This window comes from Suncus etruscus, chromosome 1, assembly GCF_024139225.1.
Source record: "Suncus etruscus isolate mSunEtr1 chromosome 1, mSunEtr1.pri.cur, whole genome shotgun sequence".
Taxonomy (NCBI): Eukaryota; Metazoa; Chordata; class Mammalia; order Eulipotyphla; family Soricidae; genus Suncus; species Suncus etruscus.
In genome coordinates this window covers 146,599,344-146,621,926 of record NC_064848.1, presented here as the reverse complement: position 1 = coordinate 146,621,926, position 22,583 = coordinate 146,599,344, and the positions used below count along the sequence as shown (strand labels likewise).

General features: G+C 37.5%; 1 protein-coding gene across 2 annotated transcripts in view; it reads left to right on the top strand.

Annotated features, from left to right (window-relative positions):
* Positions 1-2,445: 2,445 nt before the first annotated feature.
* PTN (pleiotrophin) overlaps positions 2,446-22,583 on the top strand; it is a 104,694-nt gene continuing 84,556 nt past the window's right edge. Inside the window, exon 1 of one of the 2 annotated variants that reach the window (XM_049775676.1) lies at positions 2,446-2,802. The gene's annotated coding sequence lies outside the window, so the exon portion shown is untranslated. The remainder of the gene's footprint in view (positions 2,803-22,583) is intronic. The other variant, XM_049775670.1, reaches the window with a different exon arrangement.

The window sequence follows — 22,583 nt, the reverse complement described above, 5'->3', positions numbered from 1 at the left end:
TAGTAAGAAATTGTATCTATAGAAAGTGTTTGGTTACGCAGGCAGGTAAATTTCTACTTTTAAGAAAATGGATTAAGGGTATGGAGAGATGGTTACAGGGATTAATATTTATGTCTTGCATGTGATCAACCGCATTTTATTCTCTGATGGCACTCTGTATGATTCTTCAAGTACTGGGAGGTGTGGTTTTGGAGATCCCTGGCCCTCATACTCCAACTATTGATGGATGATGACCAAAAAGAAGTTGAGAACTACTGAGCTCCACTTAAGAGGCCTACCCTAATTTAAAAAAGCTTGGCTCACTCATTAATGTTGAAATAGCTCTCATTCCTCATTTGTCCCCAATTCACACTTTCACAGAACATTCATCTGGAATGTTATCAATGAAAAGGCCCAGGATCCTTAAGAAATACTCATACAGGGACTGGAGATATATTACTATGGATAGAGGTTCTTGCCTTGCACATAGTTGACCCAGATTTTATCGTTGACAGCTCATAATGTCCCCAGAGCCCCACCAGTAGTAATTTCTAAATTGAGAACCAGGTGTGGCTCCCAAACAGACAAAAGAAATACTTGTACAAAGTCTTACTTCTAATCTGAGGTCTTCAGTAGAATTCTAAATAAGTGTACATTTTAAGAGTCTTATATAAAACACAACATAAAGTAAAGGGAGTTATATTATATAGTCATATTTGAGGTGGGCACCATCAAATGATGAGTTGAAAGAAAGTCAAAGGAGAAGCAGAAAAATAGGAGAGGGCTGAGGAAGCATAGAAAACCTTTAGAACTTCAGTCATTCATCTGTTGTTGGGCATGTGAGTTGTTTCCAGATTCTGGATACACAATGGAATACTATGCAGCTGTCAGGCAAAATGTAGCCAGAAAACTTTCCTGTACATGGATGAACATGGAAACTATTATGCTGAGTGAAATGAGTCAGAGGGAGAGAGATAGAAGCAGAATAATCTTACTCATCTGTGAAATTTAAGAAAAATAAAAGATAGTATGGTAATAATACCTAGAGACAATAGACCTGAGGGCTGGAAGGACTGGCCTCTCACAGATTGGTGAGTGCAGTTAGAGAAATAACTACACCAACAACTATCATGATAATGTTAGTGAGTGAGAGAAATAGAATGCCTGTTTCAAACACAGGCAGGAGTGGGAGGGGGGAGAAGAAGGGAGATGGAGGCCATTGGTGGCTGGAAGGTTTTACTGGTAAAGGGGGGGAGGTTGTACTTTTTATGACTGAAACCCAACTTCGAACATGTTTATAATAATGGTGTTTAAGTAAATATATTAATTAAAAATTAAAATAAGAGAATTTCAGAACTGACTGCTTCAAAACACTCTAGTCTAGTTGATCTGTTTCACACTTTCATTTTTTCAAACATCCTAAAATGTTTAAGTAAAAAATAAAAGGAGGAGGAAGCAGGAAAGGGGGGTTTTCAGATAGAACAAGATCCTCATATTTTATCCAATGTTTAATCCTGGCTAGTGTGTACTAAATGGAAGCCAGATTCCTAGAAGACAAAATGTCCGCTATATTGTATTACACACACCTGTATGCTAACCCCATACCCAACCTATTGTTCCAAATACAAAACTTTTCTGGTCTATAGGGAATGTGGATGAAACATGTAGATCCTCTCTTTAATCTTGTATTTGATTCATGCTTCCTATTTTTTAATTAACTCAACACCTTTATGTAAAGTACCACATAAATAATCAACTATGTGTTATTCAAGGAAGTCTATAAAGCAATTAACCTGAGCCTCTCTGGTCCTTCACTGGCCAAAATGAAAGTTCCAGAAAACCAGGAAATCCAGCCTCTGAGTTCTGAAAATACCCCAGAGTTTAAGCTACTTGCTTATTCCCCTGAATTTTTGGGTGTCGCAGAATTGATTTACATATCACTAAGTAGGTCACTGAAAGTCCCAAAGACCGTTAAAAAAATAAGAAGGAAAAGAAAACCCTAAAGCAGAGTGATATTTAATTGGGAACTTCCAGACATCTGCCACTATTCATGACAAGTACAGGACCATTCTGCTTCGGTGTGACAGCTTCTAGCAGGGTGGGGGTGACAGTTGATGTGATTGCAGGAGTTGGGAGAGTGAATTTGGGAGGGGCAGGGGGTGACAAGGCAGATTTGGGTGTCTGGAATGTGTCATCTCCAATATAGTTTTTAGAAAAAAATTCTCCAGATGACAAGTACAACTGAGATGGACTTGCACCGGGGGTTTCCAATGTCTTGCTTGATGAAGAAAAAAAGGTCATGCGTAAAGTTGAGAACCAAAAAGGTTGCCTTGGGCCAGTGTCCGAGCTGCAAAGAAAAAAAAGTGTGAGGCCATTCAGGGCCTCTAGGTTGAAACCCGGGTGCAGGCTTTAGCGGGGAGAGACGCCCCTCGAGTATTCTGCTTTTAATAATCTTCCCAATCAGCTCGCAGGGAAAGGCGCGCTCAGCCTGCGTCTGCTGCCTGCCCTGCTCCCCTCATCCCTCCCTTTCTCCTCTTCCCTTCCGATCCCTCCCAGCCAGCGCGTAATTGAGACGAAGGCAGGACCAGGTTCCCCGCCTTCCAGTCCGAAAATCCCGCCAAGGGAACCGCAGAGCAGGAGGACCAGCCAAAGTGGAGAGAGGGGGAGAAAGGGACTGCCGGTGAATCACAATCCAGGAGAGCGGGCGCAGCCGCCGCAGCTCCATCAGCCAGCAGCTACTCGCGTACCTGGACCCGGAGACGCAAACCTTGTCCCTTGGCCACCAAGGCAGCCCGTGCGCAACGACCACCTTTGCAACTCCAAGTAAGTGCCAAGGGAACGCGCCTTTGGCTAGGTGTTTTCCCGCGCCGTCTCCTGGCTTGCGCTGCCACTTTCAGGGTGCCTAGCTGCTGCTGATGGTGGGAAGAGTGGGAGAGTCTAGCGAGGTGCCCTTTGCAGAGCCCGAGGCTTTTTGAAGCGACTTTGCTCAACAGGCACCAAGGTAGATCTGGGGGGAGTCAGTTTTGGAGGGAGTGAAGGTGCCCAGAGATGGGTGTGAGAGGATGGAAGGAATCTTTTGTGATGGCAGTCGAGCCAGCATTTTGACTGTACACTGTTTTACCTGGAGAACATGCTCTTTGTGAAAATCTGATTTAGCCAAGGAAATGTGTGTGTGTGTGTGTGTGTGTGTGTGTGTGTGTGTGTGTGTGTGTATTAAGGCACCCCCCCCGCCCCCAGCCAACAATGCTCTTTCCCATCCTTTATCTGCTTCTCCCGTGGCCTCAGGGCTTGCCAACACATGATTCTTTGCAGGCATTTTTAGGTGAGACTTCGTGGGAGCTTCCCCCCCAATGCCAGCCAGCACTCACAGCATCTTTCAGAGCGCAGCCCCAGAAAGGTGCTAAGAATGATTGCTGCAAAGTTTTAAAGACACACCTTGAACTCCAGCTCTCTTTTGCAGGCAGATTTGAGCTACTCTGCTCATCACATTTGAACTTTTTTTTTCCAACCACTTCAGACAAATTTATTACTAATTTTCCAGATTCTTCTTCTTCTTTTCTTTTTTTGGTTTTTGGGCCACACCCGGCGGTGCTCAGGGGTTACTCCTGGCTGTCTGCTCAGAAACAGCTCCTGGCAGGCACAGGGGACCATATGGGACACTGGGATTCGAACCAACCACCTTAGGTCCTGGATCGGCTGCTTGCAAGGCAAACACCGCTGTGCTATCTCTCCAGCCCCACAGATTCTTCATTTTTGAGGTCACACGAGACAGGACTTGAACATGGATGGGTTGGTGTTAGACAAGATTCTTGGTTTCTAAGTGGATGTTTCTAGTAAGTTACCAGAATAGTTTTTAAAGAGAGGTGTGTATTCAAAAGTGCCCCTCTTTAACTCAAAAAACAATATACTTCCTCTTTCCTTAGCAAACTGGTTTTGTGTGTGTGTGTGTGTGTATGCATGTACAAACACCTAAATCCTAAATTGCACTGCTGCTTTCCCTGAGCACACACAGAAACACAAGATGATCACACTTTTCTATCTTTTCTTTTATTACTTCTACCCTGCTTCTGTTAACAACTGCTTTGTAAGTTTAGGGATACATTAAAAACAAAAAAACAAACAAACAAAAAACAAGTGTGGGAGAAAATACTGAGGAGAGTGGAGAAGAAACAATGTCACAGATTTTTAAGCATCTTTAATTTTAGAAGGCATCTTGTGAACAGCTTGAGAAAGGGATGTGTGTGTGTGTGTGTGTGTGTGTGTGTGTGTGTGTGTGTGTGTGTGTTGGTATTAGAGGAAGGATCAGAGAGGAGATTCAGCAACTACCGAGAGTGCTTTTGGACTACTAACACAATGAAGTAATTTTATGATTCTATGTTAACGTGGACTTGATGAAACAGCAGTGCTCCTCTAGCCCCTTCATCATTCATGCCTGAATTGTTAGGTGTGTGCATTAAAAGGTACATTCATGCCTGAATTGGTAGGTGCGTGCATTAAAAGGTATTAGCAGTGGAACAAAAGGGAAGTCTCCCAGCACAGAAAAGAAAGCTTTTATTTTCCACTTTTAGAATGTTCTTTTTTTTTTTTAAAGTATATTGTGCATTTTAAGGGGCAAATTATTTAGAGCACATACACACATTTAAATCCAGTTAAATTCAAGGGAAATCAGGCTGAGAATAGATATTATCTTTCTTTTCCCTTTTGGGACATGAGTTATTTCAGAATTCAAATATTTGTATTTTTTTTGTTTAAACTAAAGGTTGGGGAATGAAAAATTATTTTACTTAAAACAAACCTGATGTCATTCCTCTGCTTAAAAAAAATACTTCAGTGTATCTGTACTGAAATTGCACTTTAGTTTTTTAGAAGGTGATCGTTCATCTCCTATGGTTCCCTAGACCTTTTTAAGGTTCCCCCTAATTTAGTGAATGGCCTCTGTAAGAAACGCCCACCTGCAGCTATATATAACTGCACTAGAGGCTGAATTCCAGCTGCCTCTTGGAAACACAAATGGATTCTATTCTCAATGCTCAAGCTGTGAGAAGAACAGAACTAGTGCTGATATGTGACTTTTTATCTTCTGAATTTTAAATGATATTCTCTAAAAGAATAGTAGATTTATAGTATATATATATTACCATATAATGCTATGTCCTATGTTTCATATAGTTTCCTAATCATCTTCCCTAATTTTGGAGTCAAAATTTTACTAATTTGTTGAAATTGCTGGACTTCATGTGAAAATATCTTTTGGGGGACATCAAGAACTACTCAAGTGAGTAGAGTGCCTGTAACCAACCTGGGTTTAATTTGCAGTGCGCCATATGTTCCCCTGAGCTCTGCTAAGATCTCTGAGTTCAGAGCCAGGAGTTAAAGTCCTGAGCACCACTGGGTGTGGTTTAAAACTCAAAAGCAAACAACATATGTTGCTGAGGCTGGGGTAGAGGGTTTGGGTTGAGGGAAGGTGAGAGATGATAAATAATTTAGGACAGAGATGGGGGATTTTTGGCATTTTGGTGGTGGCCATCTTGTACAACAAAAGCACAAATGCTAACAATATGGTAACCGTGTTACTTCAACTACAATAAAATAAAATTATATAAAAGTATGTTGAGTACTCACGTTTTTAGTGGACTTTAAAAAACACTCCAGTAAATGTAAATTGGTTTGAATTTTCACAGAATCTGCTTATTGAAAAAAAAAAATCCTAGAGAAATAAGATTTCTGGGGTCGGGAAGGTGGCGCTAGAGGTAAGGTGTCTGCCTTACAAGCGCTAGCATAGGACAGATCGCGGTTCGATCCCCCGGCGTCCCATATGGTCTCCCCAAGCCAGGGGCGATTTCTGAGCTCATAGCCAGGAGTAACCCCTGAGCGTCAAACGGGTGTGGCCCAAAAACCAAAAAAAAAAAAAAAAAAAAAAAAAAGAAATAAGATTTCTTACCTAGCTTCATACTTTTCTAATTACAAAAAGAAGTCTAGAAATTGTTTTTAAATTAACTTTTTTCTTTGAAGAAACTCTAGGATTGCCTATAAATTATGTGCTCCAGAAAATTCTGATTATATCCTCTGTTCCTATTTCTACTGATTCCTATTCAAAATTTTCTCAGGAGGCTGGATTATTAATTGTTTAAAATAAGACAGTAAGCATCAAAAAGATAGTATGACGGGTAGAGCACTTGCCTTGCATGTGCTTAACTTAGGTTTAATCCCCATGACCACATATGATTCTCCTCCCAGACCCACCTGGAGTGATACAGAGCTGGGATAAGCTCTGACCACAGTGGGGATGGAATCCCAAGTAAATATCTACTTGAAAAAGTGGTATGACCTAATGGTAGACCAAAGGTAGACATCGGACATTAGAATGTAAGTTCCAGTGGGTCAAACTCTTATGCTTTTAAATATGGTGGAACAGTGATGGGGGCTTGTCGTCATGTCTCTCCTGAAGGTAGTCTCCAAATGAAGAGCATCTACATTGATCAGAGTGCATAGATATTCTACTTCCAAGAGCATTACAGCTCAGTTAAAATTTAGTCTGCCCTCTCAGGTAGAGCCAGAGCACTTTAGCTACCCTGTTCCATTGCTTGGATACAGTTGGTCTCTACACAAAATTGTTTCTGCTGCTGTTCAAATGAACAATTAGAAGAACTTTTGTCTTTTTACACAAGACTCTTCTAGTGTCCTGGGGTAAATTCTCTTCAGACATGGTTCTTCTCTTTATGAGCTGGGCCAGCTGTGTCCACACAGAGTTAATTGGCTTGAGTGGAAAAGTTGTTCCCTGCTCTTGATATTTACAGCCAATCCAAGTTTCCATCCTCTGAGCCATTTTTCCAGACACCTCCTACTGGGGTCTTGTTTGTGAAATAGTTTGCCACGTGTCAAATTATCTTTCTAAATTGCCAAATGCATCAAGCCTATGTCCCTCCTAATTTGTTTATTTGGTAAATAAGTAGTTAATATTTTTATGGTAATGTTATATCATAAGTGGGCATTATGATTTGGTAATATGGTGGAGATCAGATATGACCCCCAATCATTATTTTAAAATCATACATCTTAAAGCATGTAGTTGATAATTCACACTTGAACTATTTTGAGAAATAAATTTATTCTTTACACTATGTTTTATTTTGGATCAGTTCTTCACAGTTGGTTTAGATTAAGGCTCATTAAAAAAAATAAAAGTCAGCATGTGAGTTTCCTAAAAAAAAAAAAAAAAATTCTTCGATTTTTATGCTTCACACTTAGAATGTCCCCCCCCATTAATCTTGAAAGAAGTGAGTCATTGTAAATGACACAGATTCTTAATTCTAAGAATCTGTCTCAGCAAAATCCAAAACATCTTGTTAAATCACATTCGGGACTGTGTCTTTAATCATTTGTTTCACTTCTTCCAACTTTGTAATACTGTGTAAGTGTAACTGACCCATTGTTCTCCTCTGGCTCTCCTTTCTTTCTTTGCCTTCACTTTCTGTTCAGCAAGTTTGGTTCCTTGTCCTTCCTCAAATCTGTGATAGTATGTATGTGCACTAACATACATATGTATCAGGAATGGTTGCATGTATCTTGAAAAACTTAAAAGAGTTGCCTTGTTAGCTGAACATAGACATTTTTCTGGTTCACTCAGTGTATTTCTAGGATTAATGTGCTATCAACTCTATTATACTTTTTCTCCCCCTTAGAGAGCTGAGTTTCCTTATAGCTACATTTCATTTAACCTTTTGTCTTTGACTAATAATGTTGACTTTTTTTCTCCTCTCAGCTTAAACTTCAGTATAAGAGTAGGGCTAGGATTATTCTTCTTCATCATTCCTGGATGGAATCTCAGAGTGCAGTATTTCTTCTGATGGGGAGGTCTAGCAAGATCATATGAGCAATACTTACTAAATATATAAACTAGATTTCTAAGTCTGTATTAGACAAGGTCATATAGTGACGAACATAACAGAGGCTCCAAACAGTAGCTTCTATCTCAGTTTTACAACTTCAGTTTCTGCATAGAAAGGGGTGATATTGGAAATATATTTACAGAAGATCTTAAACAATGGAAATCTATTAAACCTTCACAAATCTTTAAAAAAGGGGAGGCACTTTAAAAATCATGGTCATGTCCTCAAACTTATGTTTTCTTTTGCACTTCATCCTTCTCATTAACAGAGGTATTTCCTATTAACACCAATTTTTATTATTATTTTATTGATATTACTGCATATTTTTTTCAATTTCCTTGGCTACTCTCAACTTTTTATTCTTTTCCATCTAAATTTTGAGATGTAAATATTTACTCCCAGATACTTTATTTTCTTTCTCTCTCCATTATTTTTTACACCTTCTCCCTCTCTTCTTTCTCAAAGGCAATAGTATTTGCCATGAACTTCTTTTAATTCTAGTTTATGGAGCAAATTCTCAACTCCATCTTCTACCAAATTAATTTCACATTTAATTAATTGAATACTAAGCACAATCTTGTATGTGGGAAGAGACTGAAGTAAAAGACTACATGTTTTAGTCTTATCTTGAACAGTTTATTTTAATTTAATATCAAGTGTTGTGATCGGGAATGCCAGTATATCTTCACACAACAAGTCTTTTCAATGTCTGTGAGATTAATAGTTAATACAATATAATTGTCATACAAAGTAGAGTAAGATATACAAATATAAGTTTATTCCAAAAGAGTTCCAGTCCAATAGCATTTTAAAAAATATTTAATTTAAACACTATGGTTACAAAGTTTTTCAAGATTAAGTTTCTGTCATACAATATACACACCCTTCTCCAGTACCCATTTTCCACCACCAATGTCCTCAGTTTTCATACACCCACTCCACTGCCTGCCTCTGGGGCAGATGTATTTCTTCCCTTTCTTTCCCTTTCTTTTTTAAAATTTGTAGGCACTACTTTGAACACTGGTTTGTACTACTGTTAATGAAGGGGTACTAAAGGCATATCACTTTATCTCTATTCACTACCCAGTTCCTGTCCAGAGTGATAAATAGCATTTTTAATGAGAGAATCAGAAAGTGTAACTCAGCAAGTTTATTTTACATGTTAATAATATTTACTTCAAAAGTCTTACTATTTTTCATACTTATAGTGTTTTATTTTTTTTTTTGGGCCACATCCGGGGACGCTCAGGGGTTACTCCTGGCTATGAGCTCAGAAGTCGCTCCTGGCTTGGGGGACCATATGGGACGCCGGGGGATTGAACCGCGGTCCGTCCTAGGCTAGCACAGGCAAGGCAGGCACCTTACCTCTAGTGCCACCGCCTGGCCCATATAGTGTTTTATTTGGAAACAAATGAAATTCTTTTTTGGGGGGGGGAGGGGGCACACCTGGTGTCGCTCAGGGGTTACTCCTGGCTCTGTATTCAGAAATTGCTCCTGGCAGAGTCAGGGCAGAGGACCATATGGGATGCTGGGAATCAAACCCAGGTCTGTCCTGGATCAGCTGCGTGCCAAGCCCCAAAACCAACAGATATTATTCCTCTAGACAGTGTTAAAATGAAACTTGCTATCACTTTTCAATGGCTTTCTATTTTACAAGACATCAGCATTAAACCTAAACAGTAAACTTTTACTATTGTGATTCTTTAGCATTACTATCCACTTTTACACTGTCCATGGAGTATATTTTATTTCTTTTTTTTGGTGGGGGTCACACCTGGCACTCAGAAATCACTCCTGCAATGCCAGGAATTGAACCAAGGTCCATCCTGTGTTGGCCACATGCAAGGTAAATGTCCTACCACTGAGCTATTGCTCTGGCGCCATAGAGTATATTTTAAAGACAGAGACTCTCTCAATTAATCTCTCATTCATCTAGACTACCCCAGATAGGACCATGGATATTGTCACTGAATTTAAATTCAATGAATTAAAATTTAACTAACGAACTCTGTTTGCCATATGCTCTGCCTCTCCAACTTCAGGACATCTTGATCATATTCTTTCTACTCTGTCCTCCTAAGCATCATAAATTTTTGATTTATTCCCATGTATCACTTCCCAGATTTTGAGCCTCTAAAATAAACTCTCCATTTCTTTCTTCTTTACCTCTTTTCCTCCCAGTATTTGGGGTGTTTTTCTAACCACTGTATACCTTGTACATTTTAAATCCTCAAATATGATTCATAACTACCTTCACAAAGAAAAAGAAAACACTAATTTGCTTGCCTAATAAGTCATCTGACATCACTAATCATAAATTTTCATAATTTCAATTAGTAATATTTTTATATTTTACTCATATTTTCATTACAGTTCTACTTAAACTTAGCCAATTTCTTTTGTTAAATTTACATGGAAACTTAAGTTTGGAATTAAGATAGCCCCAAAATGTCAAATAGATACTAAGGCAATAGTTCTAAAATTTCTAGTTGTGGTACTTTTTTATTTAAAATATATTACCTCTTTTTTTTTTGACTATTGAATTTTATGCTCAGTTACCTTTCACATCAGAACTAAGCTCTAACATGTAAGACTATAAAAATCTAGGGCAGTAGTTCCCTGTCTACAATTTTCTCAGAACAAGTAAAGTTATATCTTAATATCCATATGCCTGCAGTTCATACTCCGAGATGCTGGTTTTAAAAATCAGAGTCAAGGAACTTGGATATATAGCAGTCTATCTGGATTAGGTGATGCATTAAAAACATTCACTCTTGCACTGTATTATTGAGGTTTAAGTCAAAGAAATTGATGTATAAATCATAGCTACATTTCTTGCAATCTCTGTGACACCACAAAATTTCATGTTATTCAATTTCCAGTTCTCTAAAGGAAGGAATCTGGCAGTTACCTAAAATTAATATGAATGTTAATTAAGAGATTGAACATGATGAACAGAATCCAGATTCTGATTGTTCTTAGAAACAGATGAGTATGAGAAGATGTAGATCACAATGATAGCTCAGTCTATAAAAAATATCCCTGACCTGGGGCTGGAGAGATAACATGGAGGCAAGGTGTTTGCCTTGCCTACAAAAGGATTGTGGTTCGAATCGCAGCATCCCTAATGGTCCCCCGAGCGCTGCTGGGTGTGAACCAAACAAAACAAAACAAAACAAAACAAAACCCCCCAAAAACAAAAATAGCCCTGACCTGCCCTCACTACTTTTATTTTTCATGCAAATAGTAATCATGGGGAGTGTATCTTTCTTGAAATGCTTCTCCCCTCCACAGTCTTGTTTCTAGATAAAAATCAATAGCTCTATTCTTCTGATGAGAAACACACAAAACATGTGATCAATGATCAAAGTCTGGGAGGCTTGACAACACAGGTTTCCAAGTCACCAAGCTTATTCTGGCCTTGGCCCTTTTTCTAGTGTCTAGAATGTTTTGCACATGGATAGACATTCCTATCCAAGGTATGGATTGCTAACATTGCTGATGCCCTAACTATTCCCTTCCTCATCTTTACTACAACCATGGAGACATCAGCTCAGAAGAAGTCAAGTTTGGATTCTCAAACTCACATTCATTTCATTTCTGTCTTTCTGTTGAATTGTTAAGTATGTCATTGAATCTTCTGGAATCTCAGGTGTTTTAGTTGTAAAGGTGGTGATAATAATGAGGGTGATGATGATGATGATGATGATGATGATGATGATGATGATGATAATTGATTTGTTTATTTCACAGGCTGGTGACAAAAATTGTACCAATATATCATTTATGATGATACAGTGTTAGACTACACAGGATCTATTAATAATACATAAGTCAGTTTTGGTTTTGTTTGTCCTCAGTTCTGTGCTTATCATTGTTATTTTCTTAGGACATCTAGAGATTGACTAAGATGACTGAAGGTAAGTTGAACTCAAGAGATGTGTGGGAGGCGTGATGGTCAGGAAATCTGAGTCACAGTGGTGTCAAAGATGGCTAGAAAGATTTAAGAACTTAGGGGCCACAGAGGTAGCGCAAGTGGTAAGGCGTCTGCCTTGCGTGTGCTAGTTTAGGATGAATCGTCGTTCGATCCCCTGGTGTCCCATATGGTCCCCCAAGTCAGAAGAGATTTCTGAGTGCATAGCCAGGAGTAACCACTGAGGGTCACCAGGTGTGCCGAAAAACCAAAACCAAACAAAAACAAAACAAAAAACAAAAAAAACTCAACTAATGAATTACTGTAGCAAATATATTATCAATCATTCCAAGTTAGAATGGTTATGTGCTATTAGAAAGGCTAGGAGCCAATTTTTAAAATTGGCTTCTTTCTTATTAAGTAACTTTAGCTTTTTATCATGCACTAGTAACAATTCATTAACTTTAGACATCTACTATACTTACAAGTCACTAGAAATATTGCGAAAATGTAGATTCTGATTGCGTATAAGTAGGCAGCAGACTCTCAGAATAGACATTTATATGATAACATATATCATATATGTTATTTACATATGTCTTACTTGGTGGAGCCAAGTCATTTTAGCAAACTTGAGAGAGCATGAGAGAAATCAGAACTTTCTAGTTATGACATCCTCAATCAAAATTGTGAGAAACAGTGGAAATAATGCTTTTTACTTTATGTAAAAGCTCTCCGCACCCACATTTTCATGTCCAAATACTATTTACCATGTTTATTTGTCAGAGAAATATTCAGACCTTTCCTGATTTGCTAATGATTTTCTATGTAGTTCCTTAAGATTAAATAATTTCTGGGGCCTTTGAGGTAGCGCTAGAGGTAAGGTGTCTGCCTTGCAAGTGCTAGCCAAGGAAGGACCACCGTTTGATCCCCCGGCGTCCCATATGGTCCCCCCCAAGCCAGGGGCAATTTCTGAGCATTTAGCCAGGAATAACCCCCGAGCATCAAACGGGTGTGGCCCCCCAAAACAAAAAAACAAAAAAATAAAAAATAATTACTAGGTGTGTGTGTGCGTGCGTGTGTGTGTGTGTGTGTGTGTGTGTGTGTGTGTGTGTGTGTGCACGCGTGCGTGCGTGCATGCTCTGGGGGCCAGATCAATAATACATCAGATAGGGCATTTATTTTCCTCATATGCAGCCAACCCAGGTTCTATCCCTGATATTTCATATGGTCTCCTGAGCCTTCCAGGAGTAATTTCTAAGCACAGATCCAGGAACAACCTCCAAAACAAATAAAGAGTAAATTAGTGTATCTACAGGCCTTTGACTAGAAGGGGTGTAAATTATTAAAATATTAACTTAAGATTAGTTTAAAATATTTATTCTTAATGTGTTATGTTACTTTTTCTGTATATTGCTATAGTTTTTTTCTTTTGGGGGGAACACCCTGCTAAGTACTCAATAGTTACTCCTAGTTCTGCACTCAGGAATTACTCCTGGCAAGATCAAGGACCATAAAGAATTTCTGGGGTTCAAACCCAGGTTGGCCACATGCAATGCAAATGTCCTACCTACTGTATGTACTATTGTTCTGGTCCATGTACTCTCTTTTTTAGGGTTTAATATCTAAGAAGTCACCCATAGTCCATACTACATACTCTCACACTATAATGGAAAGAGATCGGGTGTTATGTAACTGTAGTCCTTTATTGGGCTGCCCAGAATAGTCAAGAATTTTTGCTTCAGTGTCTAGATTTAGGTAAAAAAAAAAAAGATCTTCCCTTGGATCAGAACAATTATTTTAATAATGGACTTCATTATTTGCTGACAATATGACAATTCTAACTGAACCATGAGAATATTTCTCTCAAGGTCAGAGAATTGTATTTGAAGTTATAACAAATAGTGACCTTCATTTATGAGCATAAGAATATCAGGGCAATTGCATTAAGCCTATGTCTCCTGACCAAACAGAGCTAGTATAAAACAAGTATTGGATCGTTAGCTTTAATTTAAAAATACCCCACAGTTTTGAAGAATATGATAAAAAACCAATTCATTTTTATAAAACTGCTTTAGAATTTTATATTTTTGAGTCAAACCTAGATATGATCAGGGACATTTTTTATCAGGGGTCACTCCTGGCAGTTCTCAGGAGACCATATGATTCCAGGTATCATATCGTAAGCTCCAAACCATCAAATTATTTTTCCATCCTGAATCAATTTAATTAAAAAATATTACCAAAAAAGTATTTTTATTTGTAAAGCATTTCTTTAGATATGATTCAGTGTATTTAAATGAGAAGGCATAAACCTAATTTTTTTATATTAGGTTTTATACAAAAACAGTCATATTTTGGCTTTTGCATTTAAATCTACTTGATTCTTCAATCTCGAAATAATAAAATAAAACTTTTTTTTTCTCTTTTTTTGGGGGGGGAGATGAGGAGATTTAAACTACATCTAATTGTATTCAGAACTCTATTAGGACTCTGTCCTCAGAGATCATTAATGGTCTCTATCATTAATTGGGGGACCAGAAGTTGTGTCTGGGATCAATTCCTGGTCAGCTATATGTAAGGCAAGAACCCTACTTGCTGTACTAGCTCTCCAGCCTGCTGTTTATTTTCTTGTTCATAGATACATTAAGGCATGCAATTAATGATTCTACTAATACACAGAATCTTAAGTATACCACAATATTTGTCAGATCTTTTGAATAGTTGATTTTTATTTATTATGCAAAACAGTATTTGAATATACTTGTTATTATGAAAACATCAATTACAAATGAAGAAACACATTCTTTTTCTCCTTCTAGAAAAATATAGAAAAATCTAGTAGAAGATGCGCAAATTTTTTAAGATGATATTTAGTATAATACTCTCCAGATCCATCCACCTGGCAGTAATGACATGACTTTGACTTATAACCAAGTAGTATTCCATTATGTATATACACCTGTGTATATTTATTCACTCTGTTATTGGAAATTTGGATGGTTTCCTGATTTTAGCTATTCTGAAGAGTGCTACAGTGAACATAGGATTACAAATATCTTATAAACAGAGTTGTGGGTCTCTTGAGGTAAATGACAAGAAGTGGAAATGGTGGATCTTATAGAAACTTAATTCCTAGATTTTAAATGAGTGTCCATGTTGTTTTCCAAGAATATTGAACCAGTTAACATTCCCACCACAAAGTAATTAGGATCCCTTTCCCTTCACTTCTATGTCATCACTGGTTGTTTTTGCTGTTTGTGATGTGTGCCAGTCACACTGGTATAACATGATATCTCATTGTTGTTTTGAATTGCATTTCCCTAATAAGTGGAACAGAGATTTTTTTTCTTATATGTTCGTTTTGTCCATCTGAATGTCTTTTTTGAAAACATTTTTGTTCATCTCTTCTCCCTATTTTTCTCTGAGGCTAGAAGTGATTTTTATTGTAAAATTCAATCAGTGCTTTATATATCCTGGATGTTAACCTTTTTTTAGATGAGAGATAGACAAATATTTTCTCTCGTTCCATTAGATGTCTTTGTATTCTGTTCATTGTTTCCTTTGCAATCCAAGAAGTTTCTTAGTTTGATGCAATTCATAAGTTTATTTTTGCTTCTGTTTGCTTGGTCAATGGCAAGGAATCATTAACGATTCCTCATGAAGGGTTTAAGTGGCAATACAAATGTTTTTTTTAAGTCAACATTATGATAGGTGCCATATAATTTGTAATAGCTTTATGTAGGTTGACATATGCATTTGATCTTAAGAATTGGGCCTTTTGGACTGGAAACCCAATTAATTTAGCTTGATGTGAGTGTCTGTGCCTCATAAAATAGCTTTGTAAATAAATATTATGGTCTATTATAAAGAAGTTGGAGATTAAAAAGTACAAGCAAATATAATGCTAAGAAACAAGTGAAAACCCTTTGTTCCAGCAAAGGATGTACTGTTTAGATGGGAACAAATAATCATGTGGAATTTTGTGTGGCAATGGATGGTCAAGCTGAATAAACATTGTTTTTCATTCTTACCCTGAGGATACTTACATATGCATATCTAGTGGTAAAAGTCTCCCCAGGGATGGGACAGCTGCCTGATCCTACCCAAGTTACAACCTGACTCATTTAGCAGATGCCAGGAGCCTCAGGGTCCCTCTGAATGGCTCTAGGGTTTCGAGAAGTGGACCTTCAACACTGCAGGTGGAACAACTGCTGACACAGCAAACCCTTTTGAAGCTGGACACTCCAGGACTTGGAGTCCATTGGGGAATTATTTATTTGCTGTGTTGTTACTTGGAAAGTCTCAGAGTGTACAAATTGGCCCCACTTTAAAGTAAAGCAGATCAAATTCGGTTTTGACAAATACATTTCTGATTAAAGAGGAGGAAGAAAGTCAAATGCTTTTCCTATCGGTGCTGTTCCCACCAACCTGAGCTTGAAGGGGTTTTTAACCTATTTAAATAGTGGTTTTAATGTGATGGTTGGTGATCACAGAGTTTGCCTTCTGATATGTGCTTGTGGGAGATTTAAAGATGGACTTCAAGGCACTGTTAAATGAATTTGGTTTGGAGAAAGAGATCAAAAGCAATTCAGCAGGAATAAGTGGGTAGGGATGGATTTTGATCAATTTCTCTTTAACTAAATCCATGTTTCCTAAAGCAGGTTAAATGGGTAGGTTTATAATATATCTTGTAATGAGGTCTTCTTGCAAGAGGTTAAAATGAAAGCCATTAACTTCAAAAGCAGCAGAATGCAAAAGGAAAAGAAAAAGAAGTGGCCTTAAACCAAAGTTGTGGGAAAATGTAAAAAAAAAAAAAAAAAAAAAAAAATCAAGAGACAGAGCTCCACTCTGGGGGAAAGGGATTTTGGAAAGAAAAATAAAGTGTTGCAAAGTTTCACTGGGAAACTACCTACTTTCAGTCTTTTGAGGGTTTTTTTTTTTTTGGCTCGTGTGGAATTTATTAAGGGAGTTCTACAAGGATGGGTTTGTCTTGTTTGTTTTCCAAATTTCCTGGGATTCTACTGATATAATAAAGAAAGCCATGGAATCAATGTAACTCTAGGAACCCAACTCAGTCCCTTCTTTTTTTTTTTTTCTCAAAAGTAATTGAAGACAAAGCAGTAGCAATTCTTCCAGGGCATGTTCTGAGCAATCCTGAATGTTGATTTGCTAGATAGATAATCTTGTCTTGGGGGCCTATTGTTCATCTAGCTCTCCACCTCTACTGCTTTGTCATCATCCTTATATTGCCTACCATTGGTTGGAGAGCAAGCAAGACACAATGACTTAGAAGCAAAGCTTTACAGATCTAAGCCCCACAAAATAGCCTTTAGGCCCAAGACTAAGTATCACACATCCCAATTGGCTTCCTAGTTTATTTTTCAAATTTAATATTTTTTGGCAGGTGATTTTTGGAATGTTTAAATTCAGAAAGAAGGGACTGGATGTATGGTACAAAGGTTAAGATGGTTGCTTAGCATGCAATCAATACTGGGTCAACTCCTAGAATTACATATAGTCATCCCCACTTCTGCGTCTAACACATTGCCAAGAATAAATATTGAATACAGAGCAGAAGTAGCTCCTGACCACCTCTGGGTACAGCTCAAACTTCCAACCCTTATCCCACCGCCTAAATCTGAAACAGCCCAAATTTCTACTAGCTTCTTCACCATCCCAGGTGAGATTTGCCTCTGGCTGACATCAGTGGGCCTATTCTCAACCAGGAAGTAGATCCCCTCCCTAGTGGGTGGGTCCCAGCAATCTAAGCACAAGTAAAGATCAATATCCTAGCTCCTTCCTGACCTTCTCCATCATCCCAGGACCAGGAGATAAAAAAATAACAAGAGAGAGCAATCTCCAGCTTAATCCCTCAGCATTTTCTGGGAGTGGGGGTTGGCAGGGGGTGACTCACCCCTCCAGCACATAAAGCTCAATGAATGAAAACAATATCATGGAAGACATAAACAACACCAGTAAGTATCCAATGATTTTAGTGACATTATGATAAAGATTTAATTAATTAAAAATATGAGAGATGTGATAAAAAGTAACTATTAGTCAGAAATTGACAGAAATGAAGAACATGGTAGATGATATTAAAAAGTCAATAGAAACTCTGAATGACAGAATAACAGAAGCTGAACAAAGGGTAAAGGAGCCCCAAGATGAGAAGGAAACTACTAGGAAATAGCAGAAGGTGGAAAATAGTCTGAAAAGAAATAAACAATCATCAGAAAAATATGGAACGAAATAAAAGGATCAATATAAGAACAATAAAAGTCCCTGAAGAGCAGGAAGATAAATGTGATGAGTAAACAATAGTTCAATCATTGATAAGAACTTGCCAGAGTTGAGAATTACAGACACCAAAATTCAGAGGCTAAACTGTTCCATTGAAAAATAGACCCTATTAGGACACATTTTAGATAATAATATATACCACCAAAATGACAAAATTCAAAGATATAGATAGAATATTGAAATCTGTAAGATCAAAATAGAAACTTTCATACAAATGAAATTTCATAAGATGTACATCAGATCTATCAAGTGAGACTTTACTAGTCAGAGGATATGGACAAATATAGTACAAAAATTCAATGAAATGAACACCTCACCAAGAATGCTCTGACTATACAGAACTTCATGGACAAGAATCAGCTCAGGAAATTCATGGCTTTGAAACCAGTTTTGCAAGAAATATGAAAGAGCTCCTTTCAAGAACAGGAGAAACCCTCCAATTAGATGACACTGAGTATGATACTAATGGTACATGTGGTTGTCTTGTACTAAATTAAGAAAGGTTAAAAACACATGACAATTAATCATCACAAATGGACTTTTTTTGTTTGTTTGTTTGTTTGTTTTTGGGCCACACCTGGTGTTGCTCAGGGGTTACTCCTGGCTGTCTGCTCAGAAATAGCTCCTGGCAGGCATGGGGGACCATATGGGACACCAGGATTCGAACCAACCACCTTTGGTCCTGGATCGGCTGCTTGCAAGGCAAACACCGCTGTGCTATCTCTCCGGGCCCCACAAATGGACTTTTACTGTTTTATTTTTTGATGATTCTACTTGTTATTCCTTTAAATTTTATTGCAAAGTAATATAAGATAAATTTGTTATATGCCTGCCAATGGTCAAATTTGGGCTTGGGAGGAAAGGGAACATTAATGGTTGGATTGAATTGGAATATTGTATGCCTGAAATCAATAAATATTTTTGTAAATCACAGTGACCTAATAAACATTCCAGAAGAAAAATCTGAAACAATTTAGGAATGGGCATCCTGATTTAAAAATGTAAATTATTTTTTAAAATAAAAATTGTCTTCCTTGTCTTCCTCCTAGCATAAATTCACCCTTCTCTTAGATGATTTCCAAATTCATACCTAGGTTTATCATTACCCATTGGGAACAAACTGAAAACAAGTTCTCAACCAGAGAAGGTTAACCCACTTCTTCTCAGGTGATTTCAAGGTTTCTTTGAGAAGGAAGATCAGTATTAGAAGGTTCTTGTTGTCCAAATGAATGAATTTCTTTGCTAATCTAAGATGACAGAAATTGTTTATCTCCATTCTGACTGGAATATAAACAAAACCACCCCAACTTCCCCTTGAGCATGCTAATATATGTGTATGTTATTACCTTTCACTCTGCAGAGAGAGACTTGCATGTCCTTAAGACCTGAAGAGAGGCCAAGTATTGGAAGAGGTGAAATGATTGGTGGTGAAACACAGATAGATGAATAAGGCCTTAAGAACTTCAGTAACAACATATCCCCAGTTCTATCTCCTGCAGACCATATGGTCAGTCAGCACTGCAGGAATTATCCCTGAGTGTAGAGGTGGACTAAGCCTGAAGCATTTGCTAAAAACCAAAAAAGAAAAAGAATGATAAAAAGAAACATAGATACATTTACTCAGATATCCCCAAATCGTGGGAATGAAGAAATGGTGGGACTGAGATAAAGTTGGCTTTTATTAAAATGAAGATGAGGGAGTCTCTGGAAAGGAACATGCTGGTCAGTTGGAAGGATCATAAAAGAAAAGATAAGATATAGTTGAAATACTAGAAAGGATAAGATATACAATGTTTACTAGTATTCCTAGAAGTAACCTTGTAGATACAAGAATGCTTTAGCACATAACTACATGGAAGGACAATCTTCTCACATAGAAGTGTATCAATATCTGATTTTTATATTAAAATGAGGTCATCGTATCATATCTTGTCACACTGACATTCATATTTACTCCAATATTACTGGATAATTGTTTCTAATTCTTATGCCAGTTTGCCCATTAATAGCTAGCTCTTAGATGTTTAATTTATGTGCATTATTGCATAGACTTAGAACCACTTTTTTTTTACAGTTTCCACTCAATCCTCTCCTCCACTAGTCCTGGCAGATTTAAAATTAACTTGTTCCTTTAACCAAAATTGGTGATAAAACCAACTGTTTGGGTTTTTTTTTTTTGGTTATCTTTGAGATTTTTCTTTTATGCTCTAATCTTCAACCTTAAAGGATATTTCTCTTCTCATTGTTCAAACAGCAATTCTTAACTCTAACTGTTTCTATTGAAATTTCTTTGCATGCTTCATTCAGTGGTATTCCTAGTCCTGTTGATACCTGTTTTTCTGAGGAAAAGTGGTAAGAACTCACAATTTAAGATTTGCTATGTATTATTAGGTGTTGTTTCTAGAAATACTTGACTCAGTATTTATTAACAGCTATTCTTGGTGTTAAGGTTCTTGCTTTCTCTATAGTTTCCTTTCTTCTTTTCTGTTCACAATTTGTCAATATTAACAATTGAATCTAATATGTATTAAGATTTTTCTGTATGCTTTAAATTCAGAAGTATGTTAATTGTACCACATAACCCAATGAGATCATTGTAAAATGAGGAATATGGGTCTCTCACTGTTAAGTATCTTGTTCAAGGTCACAGGCAAGTAGATAGTAGAAATATAATTGTAATGCAAATATTTCAAACCATTAAAGTTCTTCAATCGTTTGCTCTTTATTTCTTTTTTCATCTCTCTGGTAGATAACAACTAAGATACTTTGGTTCTACATTTCATTATCCCCATGATTACAGGTATGGTCTAGTATTGTGCTTTTTATATCTGTCTCTTTAGAGTTAGGGAAATATACAATTTCAGGTAAAGAATCCTGTCATTGGACTTTTTATATTAAAAAAAAGCAATATATAAAAAAGCAATCTTTTGATTGCTTATTGTTGTATAGTTTTTGTTTCTCAGTTATTTTCTGGAGCATCATTTGACTGCCTGGTAGTTCAACTGTCCATTCTAGGCAGTTGGGTGAGGAGTGTGAAGGCAGAGGCATATCTGGGAGATTCTGTCGCTCTTTCCAGCCCCACCATCACCTGACTAAATTGTTTGTTGGATTGCTATGTTCCAGCCCTAAGGGAGGCCACAATGGTTTGTTTGTTTGTGTATGAGAGACTCTGGCTTTGATTAGCAGCTAGCTGCAGTGCAGCTGAACATACAATAGGGACCAAAGGATGGGAAAAAAATCCTGCTACAGTTTCCCATTGGAAAGCATTCACTCTCAAGCATGGGCATCCAACAGGGGGGCACAGAGGGACAGAGGCTGGGAAAGGTTAGGTGATGGATTCTCCATGCCCCACAGCAGTCACTCCTTTAACTAAAGTGTCAGGGACTCTGTCCCTGGAAGTGTCTTTATGATTATGGTTTATGGAGACTAATGTTGCTGTGATTTGAGAGTGGCAAAGCCTGGAAGTCTGAAAAGCATGAAGTGGCCCCACAATAGTAAGGGCGATTGGTAAAATAAAGAAAAGAAATGTGCTTACTTTAAAGGGCTAGTCACATACGTGCACACACAAAAGAAAGGTCATTTGATGGCATGAAAAACTTGTTGATCAATGAAGTGAAAGAAGTAGGGACATTTTAAGTCCTAATTTTGGCAAAGTTTATATTTGATAGTAATGATACATTGATAGTGAAGTTTTATTTCTTCTTGTGAAATTAGTAAATCTTTTATTTTTTTTTTGGAAATACCCATCTACTGGGAACTGAATAGCAGAATAAAAAAATTTGTTTGTCTGAGGTTGGAAGCCTTTATCAGGGGTTTTCAAACTATGGCCCGCGGGCCACATATTGTATTTATTCCCATTTTGTTTCTTCACTTCTAAATAAGATATATGTAGCGTGCATAGAAATTTGTTCATAATTTTTGTTTTTACTATAATCTGGCCCTCCAACAGTCTGAAGGACAGTAAACTGGCCCCCTGTTTAAAAAGTTTGAGGACCCCTGCAGGGACTCCGCCCATTTTCAACGTGTATTTGACTTCTTTTTTTTCCTCTTATTTTGTACCCCAATCTATTGCTTTTCTTTCCTTCAAACAAAACCACATACCTCGATATATCTAGCTTTGCCTCTTAAATAGAGGGGGAAACAAGGAAGGGGTCCAGGACCAAACAGATATATGATTACTAATAGTAAGCCAGACAAAGAGGGGTCCATGTACTCTAGCAGCCCAGGGGGTGATGGTGAGGTATATGGGTTGTAGAAAGGGAACTGAAATGAGGGGAGGACATATTTGGTGATGGGTATTCCCCTGATTCAATGTTAATATGTACCTAAAATACTACTGTGAAAGATATGTAAGCCATTATGAAAAAAAATTTGTGTTTTAATCAGAAACTTCGTTTGACTTACATGTATTATGAGATTATATTAATTCTATTTTATGTTATGTTACTATATTATGTTATGTTTACATCATTATGTTAATCAATTTTGTCTCTTGA